The 11,496-nt window shown below is 45.8% G+C and overlaps 1 protein-coding gene across 16 annotated transcripts in view; it reads left to right on the top strand.

The window, feature by feature from the left end:
- Window positions 1–219: 219 nt before the first annotated feature.
- The window catches only part of TRAF3 (TNF receptor associated factor 3), a 70,997-nt gene continuing 59,720 nt past the window's right edge, over window positions 220–11,496 (top strand). For 5 of the 16 annotated variants that reach the window (XM_040557264.1, XM_040557270.1, XM_040557271.1 and 2 more), the window contains exons 1-3: window positions 1,146–1,519; window positions 1,697–1,788; window positions 2,424–2,479. The gene's annotated coding sequence lies outside the window, so the exon portion shown is untranslated. The other 11 variants (XM_040557263.1, XM_040557279.1, XM_040557260.1 and 8 more) reach the window with 7 other exon arrangements.

Raw genomic sequence — 11,496 nt, 5'->3', positions numbered from 1 at the left:
TGCTGGAGCTACCGGCACTGGAATCCTGTTATGTTTTTTCCTTTCTTTTTCCAGGGCAAAACAAGAGGACACACATACAACAGCAAAAAGAGTGGCAAGGAAGGAAATTGCAGGTTTGTCTCTCATAGAAACTTATTTGCAGCCCCGCTGCTGGAGAAATCCAGGCTCGGTCCTAGCAGCCTTCCCAGAGCTAGGCAATCTCGAGCAAGTGACGGGAACATTTAAGACCTCGGTCTTAGCTTGTCTTTCTGCTCACAGGTTCACGGCAGCGTTTCAGCAGGCGCAGCTGTCTTGACAGCAACGCCAGCCCCTTACTGGGGACAGCAGCAAGAGGAGGGAGGGAGCGAGGAGGGGGGAGAGAAAGCGGACAAGTGGGACGAGGAGGGAAGCGGCACGCAAGGAGGGAATTAGCCGAGCTTCGTTGTTTAGGGTCTGGTGAGGACACAGCCGGAGCTGGAGACGTGTGGTTCGCCGGGCAGGTTGGCGTGGGCGTTGCACCGCTGCGGGGGATGCGGATGGCAGCGGGTCGGCGGGGACGGCTCCGGGGGACGCGGGCAGGGGGATGCTGCCGGTGGCGGAGCCTGCCCGCTCCGGATCCCGCACCCGGCCGATCCTCCCTCGATAAACAACGTCCGAAAGGGACGCTGGCCTCACCCCGGCGAAACCAGCCCCACACCGCCCGGTTCTCCGCGGCCCCGCTCCGTCCCTGAGCCCCCCAGCCCCGCACGGCTCCTCACGGCGGCCGCCCCTCTGCCCGCTCCCCCTCCTCACAGCAGGCACCTGCCCACATCGCGACATGACGCGACACAGCGCGGTGCGGCCGCCTATCGAGGCCGGCAGCCCGCAGGGGATGGCAGCATCTCCCCTCAGCCCCTCTGAGGGGAGCCCTCCTGAGGGGGGTGGTCGAGCCGCCCTGCCCCCGGCTCCTTCCCCAGCTTTTCCAGACTCTTCTCCCCTTCCCCTCCCCCTCCCCTCCCCCCTCTCCCCTCTCTTGTGTGTGTGTGTGTTTTTTTGTTTTTTTTTTTTTATTTTTTACCCTCCCCTTACCCCCCCCCCCCCCAGTGGCGTTTTTTAAATAAAGCCGACCGCCTTCCACAGCGACTCTTTGCGCCGGCTCCTCTCCTCCGCGTCCCCTCACGGTCCCCCCCCTCCCTCAGCCCCAAACCCTTCAGGGCGAGCCCCCGGGACCCCCAACCCCTCAGCCCGGCGTGCTGCGGTGCGGTGTGGTGCTGGGGGGGGGGACGACAACGGAGGAGGGGGGGGGGCACAGCGGCATCAGGTGCAGGCGGGCAGGGCAAAGCCCAGCCCCCGGCTGCCGCCTGCGCGTTGAGCCGGGCCCGCCCCTGTGTGTGCGGGGAGGAGCCGGGCGCGCAGCGGGCTTCGCCGGGGATTTCCAGCCTGAGCGGGCGGGAGAGGAAGTGCGGGGCGGGGGGGAGACGGCGCAGGGCGGCCGGGACTTTCCGCCGGGCTTGGCGGGCGCCTTTCGCCGGGCTCCAGCCGCCGCCGTGCCCGCTCGCAGGTAGGGGCGGCCGCGGGGCTCGGCGCGCCCCGGGGCGGTTGGAGCTCCGCCGCTGCTGCTGCTGCTCCGGGCTCCGGCCGGGCTGCTCGGGGCTCCCCGGAGCCGTTGTGGGGAGGTGGGGGGGGACACGCGGGGCGGAGGGGGGGCACGGCGCTGATACGGGGCATCTGCTGGCAGGCGGCGCCCGGTGCCGGGACCTCGGCGGCGGCAGCGGCCGGGGACGGACCAGCGCGGACTCTGCCTGCCCGGAGGCGCTCGGTATTTTGCAGGTGCCCCGTTTTCTTACTTATTTTCGCCCCCCGCGCCCCCCCCCCCCCCTTCCCTTCCCACCCCCGCTCCCTCTCCCCGCTGCCTTGCGGCGTTTGAATGCGGGAGCCTCGCTGCGCTCTTGGCTCCCTCCGTGTGCGGCGCTGGGGGCGGGCCGGCGGCCTTTAAAGAGGCGCTGCCTGCCCGCAGCCGCCGAGCAGGGCTGCTCCGGGGGGCCCCCGGCACCTCAGCGCCTTCCCCGGGCTGCCTGGCTCGGCTCGGCTCCTTTTGGCTCCCTTTGGCTCGCCCCGGCCCGCTTTGGCTCGCCGGGCGAGCTCCGGGGCGGGGGGGGGGGGGGGGGTGGAAACCCGTGGCCGTGCCACCGAGCTGCCCCCGGACTTGGACTTGGCTTTATTTTATCTTATTTTTTTTAATCCCCGTCTGCAGCCCGGCCGGCTGGTTGGAGCCGGGAGAGGGGCTTTGTGTGTTGTTGTTGTTTTTTTTTTCTTATTTATTTATTTATTTTTAACGCCATTCATTTTCGTGCGCTGTTTTCGCAGCATCGCGTTTTCGCCCGTTTAAATTAATGACGGCGGTGCGGGTTAGGAAAAAAAAACAACGAGTGTTTAAAAGTTTATACTGAGTCATTCCTCTGCAGATGAACCTATGACTGACTCATAATCTGAGAACTGCAGCGGCTTGTAAAATAGGAAGGTAAGGCATTTACGTCTTGATTTATTTGTATCCGAAGTGTCTGAGATCCGAATTACATGCGGAGGAACGAGTGAAACCGTATTAATGCTGAGCGGCGTAATCTCGCCTGCTGCCAGTCTGAGCTTGTGTGTGACATGAAAGGCTGTACGTGCACCTCTAGGTGGATCTTCACCGCGCACTAGAACCTCTTTCTGTCGTTTTCTGTTTCTGTAGTAGTAAAATGTGGGAAGTTCCAGTGATACAATGTGAAATTTGCAGTCTGCTTGGGTGCCTGCCTTCTCTACCTCGTTGAGATCTAACAGAGTCTTGTGTATCATGATCCCAGTGTTTTTATCTCTTTGATGGAACTGTGTATTCCTCACTGTATGCCTGTCCCGTAGGATTCGTGTAGGGTTGTTGTGTACTACTCTGAACTCGCATTCATAGACCGAAAGGGAGCTTAGCGTGTGATGTCAAGGCGTGTTAACCGTATGTAGCTCAGACGAATGAAATAGTTCAATAGGAAATAGTAAAAGTCAGTGTTTAAAATAGCTACTGACTCGCGTAGAAGCCTGGATTTAAAGGATACATTGAGCATTAGAGTTAGGACTAAAGAGATGATAACATCATGTATGTTGTCCTTTAAAATGAGCTATTTGGCTAAAAGTGCCTATAAAAGGCAATCTCTACATGCTGAAGTGTATGAGTAACGTGGATGTACATGTTGTTTATTTAGCTTAGGGAGAGGATTTTCTTTTTAAGACAAGAAATATTTGAATATTTGGACTGAATCGGTTTTTTATGGCTGGACTGGGAAACCCCTTGTAATAGGGCTTGGTAGCGGAAACATTGATGTATCATGAGTTGGGGCATCACAAGCAGACAGTGCTATGAGGTTATAAAAGTTGCTTTGGTACAGCGTGAAAATGGTAGGTGTTTTACTGAAAATTGACTTGATTCAACGCTTCCACTAGCAGCTGGATCGAGGATGCAGAAAGGTACAGTGCATTCAGTATCGAAGCAAATTAATTGTAATGGAAAGAGGGTACTAAATGACTGAGTCCTTAGGCTTGCCTGAAGTCCTCCTGCAGTTAGCTGTGATGATCCCAGTTTTGAGAAGCAGTTCTAGTATGGATTCAGAGAATTTGAGCGTCATGTAAGCATATTTACTGTTGGTATCTGAGAAAACTGTAAGATGGCAGCAGTTAACATCAGTAACAGAAAATTCTTAATGAGGTCTTACCAGTCCATGCTAATACGGTTTGTTTCTAAATGATTTCAACAGCCTGCTGCATTTCAGATCTTTGCATTGCTCTTGTTCATAATGAAAAGTTTAAGTGATGGAAGGGGAACGTGTTTTCCAATGCTGTTAGTAGCTATGGCAATACCGAAAACAAGAAAAGTCAGCAGTCCTAATTTTTAACTTTTGTTGTTAAACCACCGGTATGTAAATACATTGGTAAGTAGACAATCACAGTTCTGCAGATGAAAAGTAAGGCAGTTTAAAAATAGGCATGACTTAAATCTAATCCAATATCCTAAATTGGCTCTGTATGTATAGATATTGCAAGAATAACACGTTTTGATCTCAGATATCCAAGATGATGCAATAACTGGATTTCATGTTCTTTAGCATAATAGTGTTTCTTAATTGGAGGTGCTGAATCCTATGATGTCTGAAGACTGCTCATTACATGTTGGTTTCAGATGTCTGTGTTCTTGTGCACCGTTCCTTTAAAGAATTGCCAAGGCTTTTTATTTTTTTTTTGATTCTTGTGGGTGGGTACTTTCTGCATATGATGCTTGTATTTAAAACCTCCTGGCATTTTTGGCCTGTGGCTCAGGAATGCCAAAAGTGGTGGCAGAGGGTGAAATTGGAGATTTCAAGATGTGGTATGGGGTAGAGAAGCTAAGGGAGGGAGGGTTGTGTGGGTTTGTGCAACGATATAAAGGTGTGATTGTAGCACAAGAAAGAGAGCTGTAGCTTTGCAGGGTTTTATCTTACACTTTTAAACCTGCAGTGATGAAGTAGTGACATAGAAACCACAGCAGCAAAGGGCTGGCAAAGAAAATAGAGCTGGTCTGCCTGCTGGAAGCCCCTGCCATCATAAGCAAATAGATTGAAGTCAGTATATGTTTGTTTTGACAAATAACAAAACATTTAATTGTTATGTCTTTAAGTTTTTTTCTTTTGTTCGTTTGTTTCAGACAAAGAAAAAGAAAGGACTAGAGAATTCAGAGGAAAGGGGTGGCAGCTTGCAAGGGAAGATGATTAGGTGCCTGCAGATTAGGAAGAGGTGCTCTCTTGGTCTGTGCTAATGGGAGAGAAGAGAAAATAAAGACTACTCCCTCCACCCCTAGAAAATCAGCAAGGAAAACGTCGGTAGAAAGATCCGAGAGCATAAGAAGAAAATGAGGCAAAAGATGATTTGATATTGGAAATTGTGATATATATACATCCTACGTAGTGGGGTCTGAGAATTTTTTTTCTTTTCTTCCTGGATTTTTTTTCTACTTCAGCACTGACAGCAAAACATTGTTGCCCCTATGACTTCAATTGCTTCTGACTGTTGGCTTTGTAACTAGGTTAACAGGGCAAGTGTCTCTAAAATTACATACAACAACTGTAGGTCACTAATCCTCTCCACACCCCCAAAATGTTAAGCCTTTGATTTCCATGCTGTTGTTCTTCCATGCTGATTTACTCTGCACATGTAAGTGTGATTTTTAGTAGAATCCTGCAGTCCATCTGGTAAAGGGCAGCATGGGAAGGGAAGGCTCACGGTGCTCATGGGTGCAGAAGTTCCCTGTTGGACGTGTGGGATGGCCTCCATCCCTGGCTCCCTCCTTGTACTTCAGACTGGGTCGTTGTGTACTCTGACATCATGATTGACTATTGCAAACTGCAAGCATTGGAACTGCGTTGGCCATAGCAGAAATTCTTTAGGTTGAAGCATTTTATAGTTCCAGTATTACTTCATATACTGTCATAAAATGCTCACTTACAAAATAGGTTTACCTGATGTGTAGAGGAAACGTTCTCTAGGTTATTTACCACGATAAAATCACTGATAATTCTCTAAGTGTAAGTGCTCTGAAGTGAATATACCCTTTCACATACAGTATGCATAGCAAGTGCTCCAGACCAAACCTTTAGTGAAAGAAGTCATGAAACTTCTCTTTTACATGCTCTAATGATGGCTGCATGGAGGCTCGTGATTGCAGAAGTTTAACGTTTGGAGTAATATTGAACTTGTCTGACTTGATTTCTGCATTAAAACAAAAAAGATCCTTTGGTAAATCAAGTAAGATACGCCCATTCAAGACAAGCTTGGAATGCCACGAGTCTTCAGTTCTTGGGTGTCTAGCAAAATGAATTATTTTGATTTGGTTGGTCTTGAAAAGCACGTTGCAGATGCTGCTTTTAGAAGAAGCAGTGCCTTCCTGGCTGCCACTCTGTTCCCACGAGCTCTGACATCTCTTGAGAACAAGAAGCTGGCCTGTTGTCGATACCAGTGTAAGATCTGGGAGACCTGGAGTCTGTTGTTTTGTTCCTGTAGATGTATGTAATGTAAGTCATTGGAAGGCCAAAGCGCCGAGGGCCTTTGATGTTGTGGTGCTGAGCGGTGTGACATCATGCTCACGTCCCCGGGGCAGAAGGGGGATTCCAATCCAACTTTTCTACTTCCCTGGGGAGTATTCTCATAATCAGCTCACAGGCCAGTAAAGCATAGTGTCACTTCCTTCTCTTGAAACTCTTCTGCTATGCCAGGAATAATCAAAACTCGCTGTGCCTGTGAAACGGAGCAAGAGGAAGCGCGATGGCTCAGAAGGGTGGTTAGGACGATTACCGAGATGAGGAAAGGCATGCAGTCTGCTGATGCTTCTCTCCACTGATGTCTTGTTTCTTATCTTCTGGTGTGTTTGAACCTGATACTGAGGTGCTTGCTGAGGTGACCAGCCTTGTCAAGACAGACTGTTCTTGTAGCACAGAAGATGCCTTCAAGGTGCTGTGGGGGGTGAGAGTACTGGTACTTAGGTGCCTCTAGGGTTAGGTGAGAGCTGGCTGGGACTTCTGAGAATACTTGTCATACAGCTTGTGGCTTATGTCTGTCTGCTGGCCCCATGGTCTCGGCTTTTCCTGCTCTGTAAAATGGAAATAGTGGTGCTTTCCTGCCCTCTGAGGACATCAAAGATGATGAGGTGCTGAGGCACAGCAGGGCAGTATGAGCTTTATCCATTGATAAATGACATGAATTGCAACAGTTGTGTAGAGGCATCCTGTTTTGTCTTCTCCACAGTGCTGTGCCTTTCTGCACCGTCAGCATTATGGGACAGGAAGCAGTACTTGCTTCACGGCTCTTGCACTGTTGCGTACAGCAAACATGCAGGGCTCCATGAACCTGAGTGTCCATGACATAATTTCTCAAAGTGGTACCTGTTCTGGTGCTCTTACGTGTTCCCAGCTTTCTGCCTTGGATGCTCTAGAATAGTCATAGTCTTTCCTTATTCTATGGAACCAGCTTACTCGCACAATAGAAGTGCCTAAAATAACTTTTTAACGGCAAAGCCCAGCTCATGAACCAAATTTTGGCAATGTGAATAAAATTCATTCTGTAAGCTCATCCATGTACTTGTGAGAGATATTAGAACAATTGTTAGAGGTTTCTATTATGGATGCGTTTTGTACTCTATCAGTTTATACCTATCGCCTATCTCTGCCTTTCTACAGAGAAGAACCTTCCAAGAGTAAGTTTCCTTGAGTGATGTCTTCTGACCATTTATTTAATGACTTGCAGCTTTAAGGAATTGTATCTATCTTGATTTTTTTTTTGCTTAGGAAGTACTGCCTTAAAATTCATCTTCCGCTTGTTTTAAACTCCTTTAAACCATCCTAAGTCACTCGTCTTTCTGCATTTTATGCTCTTCAGCTACCAATGAAATACTCTTGCCACTGTGTTTCTGTTCCATCTTGTTTGGCCAAACAGTGTAAACGCTCTTACTTTCTTAAGTTGGTTCTTCTGATTCTTAGAAGTGGCTTACTTTGAACTGCTTTCAGTTGTTCCATATCTCCTGTAAGTTTAAGTTGTGAAGGGATGACTTTTATTCCAAGGTGGTCTCATCCTTTTACTTGACCAAAATGACTGACCTCATTTTCCCGTTCACTTTTCTTCCCATTTGCATCACTTTACTCTTGAAATACTTGCTTCCAGGTTTGTGCTTATTTTCATACTTCTGGCTAATAATCTTTATCTGTAAATCAGCTTTTCTTTGACCTCTCTGTAACTACCTGTTTCTTTCATTTCCCCCAACACAAGGTGAATTAACAAGCTCTTCCATGCCACTAAAGATGGATCTACAATGTACCCTCCTATTGTTTGAAGTATATACGTCCTTAGATCTACAAATGCTCTCTTTCCATCCTTTTCACTGTCCCCTTTTCTGTTCCTTTTGAGAGAGGAGCATTGTGCTTTTACCTGGGAACGTTTTAGGTCTGACTGTTGTAGCTGCATGTGACAAAGGTACCAGTTCTACGTTCAACAGGTGCCAAAGGTAAAGTGCATGTGGTTGTAAAGCTACATATTCTCAAAACGTTGTCATTAGTTTAAGTGGAAGGAGGTTGCATACTTAAGTGAATGCTGTTGATACGCGTATGTGTGTATCTAGCGGTTTTGAGACAGTCTCATGCAGTAGTATTCCCGTTGCCTTCCAGAACTCAACTTTTTTTGGGGAAAAAAAAGGGATTTGACCTAACTTACTTTGAAGTTCATAATACCTAATGCTGATTTTGAGTGTCAGTATCTTCTCTGTCTTCTGTTAGGAGTTGAACCGTTCTTCTATCTGCAAAACCTGAGCGTGCTACATTTCAGATTAGTAAATATGCCTTTGGTATATTTTTCATATTAGTAAATATGCCTTACTTCTCACTGGTGGTGTTGGTGAGTGATTGAAATGGCAATGGATCTCCTGTTGTAGTCAGAGTAGCAGACATTGCTGTTGTGTTGCTCTTACTGTTTGGCAGGGTTTTTTTTTGTTTTAATCTATGTTATAGTGAGATATTTTCACACTTCCTTGGAGCATGTGCAGAAGAATGCTCTTGGCAGTATCCAGGAACATAAAGCAAGTTTATTGCTGTTTGTGTGCTGTACTTTGTCAGCGATTTTTCAATACCTTGGCTCGTAAATTCCCCTTCTTCCTCTTTCCTTCTTGCAAATTCCTGAAAGCTTCACTTTCATTTTGGAAAGGATTATTTAGATATGTAACTTTCAGTACTCCAGCCAGTAACTTTTTGAGGGAGTTTTGGGGGATTTACTCTCTTGGCAGTTTGTTTTGTGTGTGCTTTTTTTTAAAAAAAAATGTTAGGACAAGCAAACAAATATCCGCCTACTACATTCTGTGTATCTTTGCTGAGGACATTTTCCTAAAATAAGTGAGGAAGGGAGTTCAGAATTGTCCTCTTTGTGAATGTAAAACCTGTAGCACATGTAGCTGAAGTATGATGTGTAGTGTAGCTTTGCAGACTTGTTTACTAAGAGTTGTTTGTCTTCTAATACAAACTCTCAATGTACCAGTCGGCTGTTCTGAGGTGAGTTGGGGCAGACAGTCTTCGAAAGTCCTTTGAGCTGTACATAAAAAGGCAGTTATTCCAGAACAAGAGTGTCAGTGTGCTGAGTTAACTGGCAAAGTTCAAAGTAGTTGAACCCTTCCTTGAAATGCTGTGATTTAACAAACCATCCAAAGAACAAGGAAGACAAAATGATGTGAGGAAGAAAGTTCGTGAAGGTCAATTACATATGTAACTATATACTTTCCTGTCATGTTTTCATGAGAAAATGTTGTTAATGAGATGACTATTGGCAGTTCCTGCTATTTATTGTGCTACATGCTTTATTGATGCTTTTTCTTGATTTGCTGCCCGTCTCCTGTAGCATGTTTTGTGCCAGAAGAGCAACCTTAAGGATGTCTTGGAGTGCTTAACTTCATTTTGAGCAGGTGCAGGTAGTCACTTGGGTTGCTATGGTTAAGATCCAGGGTTGTCCATATTCCTTAGACTTTAGAGGCACTGGCATCTCTATTTGACTTTTGGAGGGAAAGCTTAAACATTAAGGTATTTGTAAACTGGCATTGCTTTTTTCCACAAATACATATTTAAATACTTGAACTAAAATCTTATCTCCTGGTTAAACAAACTCCCTGTTGTACTTACGTCATATCTGTGAAAATGGACTGTCTGACTGTTTATGGAGAAATGATTTGGCTTCTCTTGTAGCTAATCTGTTTTTGTAGAGTATTAGATAGGCTTTGTGTTAAAATATCAGTTGTTATCATCTCCAAAATAAAATGTTTGTCATCTTAAAGAAGGGGGAAAAATTGGTGAGCTCTCCATTAGATGGTGCTGCTGGTATTGAAATATTTAGATACCTAATAGAAGCTGGTTTCTGCCTAGAACTGTTTTTACATTTTTTTTAAAGGACTTCTTTTTAATAAAATACTTTCCAAAGGCAGTGATACTTGCAAAGATGTTTTTTCTTAGTTTGAAATGAATAGGTAAGATACTGAAAAGACAGACTGTCTCCATGGGAAGGAGGTATGGAAGAAGTAAAGCATATGCTTTTCGCATGGATGATTTCAATTCTAGCAGCTGCCTCTTTTGTTGTATCCCTCATCTGTTTAAATGATGACTCTGTGTTACCTTCATACACTGCTATCGTGTGGATTGGGACGCTACAGCATTAAAGAAATTCAGTGTCAAGAAATACTTGATTTTAAAATCCCCAAGTGAATTAGGCTGACCATTGCAGCATTAACACCCTGGTGAATTTGAGTCCCTGTCTTCTTGCTGCTCCCTGTGTTTCTTTTTTAAGGTGAAACAAATACCGCTAATTAAATGTGTAGCGATAGCATTCATTTGCCTGAATCATGGCTGACTAGCAAGTTTTAGAAAAACCTACAGGAACAGAGATGGTGCTTATGTGTAGGCACATGGTACCTTCTTAAATGGTGTAGGTTATCCCAGACGGTCTCAAGTTACTGCTCCAAAACTGTGCTCCATATGTCCAAGCCTGTATCTGCCAGTCCTGCACATCTTGGATGCTTTAGGGCATCTAAAATTGCACTAAAAACTCATGATTGGACACCTGACTCTTCATACGTATTAATTGAAAATGTGCATTATCAAGTGTATCCATGCTGTTAGGACTCCTTCAAAGATGGTAAGGCTGGGTTGCTGAAGTCTTTGAATTCTTCAGTGCCACAAAGGCTGCAAGTAGAAAAATAACTAGTTTTTAGAATTGGTGTTGGACAAGAGAAATAGAAGTTGGTTGGGGGCTAGAACTAGCTGATCCTTAAGGTCTCTTCCAACCCAGACTACTCTGTGATTCTAGGTTGGGTTCATGAAGCCACAGCCCTTTTCCCATTACAGGTAGAAGTATTTTTAGTATGATTTAACAAATGCAGGTGATTGTGACTAGTCAGCAAAAGAGTTTCATAGCATGAAATAACACTTAGCAAGAAATGTAGATGAAATCTTTTTTAAGAAACTGAGATTTTTTTTTTCTTTTGGGAAGGTTTTTTATTGAAAAGCATTCACGAAGGCTGGCTAGCAGAAATGGCTTAGCAAAACTCTACTTCTTGGGGTTGGAAATCTTAAATAATTTTGTACTCAGCAGCAGGAAGCCTAACGTAACAGACTTGGCCAGAGTTTAACAGCCTTTGAAAGCTGGTAAGGAGCAGCCAGTGGATTTCATATGTAATTTTCTCTTTTCAAGAGAAGTGAGCAGTTTGCAGGTTCTTGGTTTACTTTCTGACCTTACCTGGGGTTAGAAGGTGTGACTGCAAGGTGCTGTTAATTCCCCCAAAATCTAGCAAGTTGGAGTAATAAGGCAGAGGGATGGTTCTCTTTGCTGGTCTTAATGATTCATTTGGGGGAAAACTCAAACAGGAAAAGGTACCAGTTATGAGGTAACTGGGAAAATGGACAAGCTGTTGAGAATGAGAACTTTGCCGTAATTATCTTACCACTTTGCTAATAGTAACAT

The sequence above is a fragment of the Cygnus olor genome, chromosome 5 (genome assembly GCF_009769625.2).
Source record: "Cygnus olor isolate bCygOlo1 chromosome 5, bCygOlo1.pri.v2, whole genome shotgun sequence".
NCBI lineage: Eukaryota > Metazoa > Chordata > Aves > Anseriformes > Anatidae > Cygnus > Cygnus olor.
This window is presented reverse-complemented; position numbering and strand designations above follow the sequence as displayed.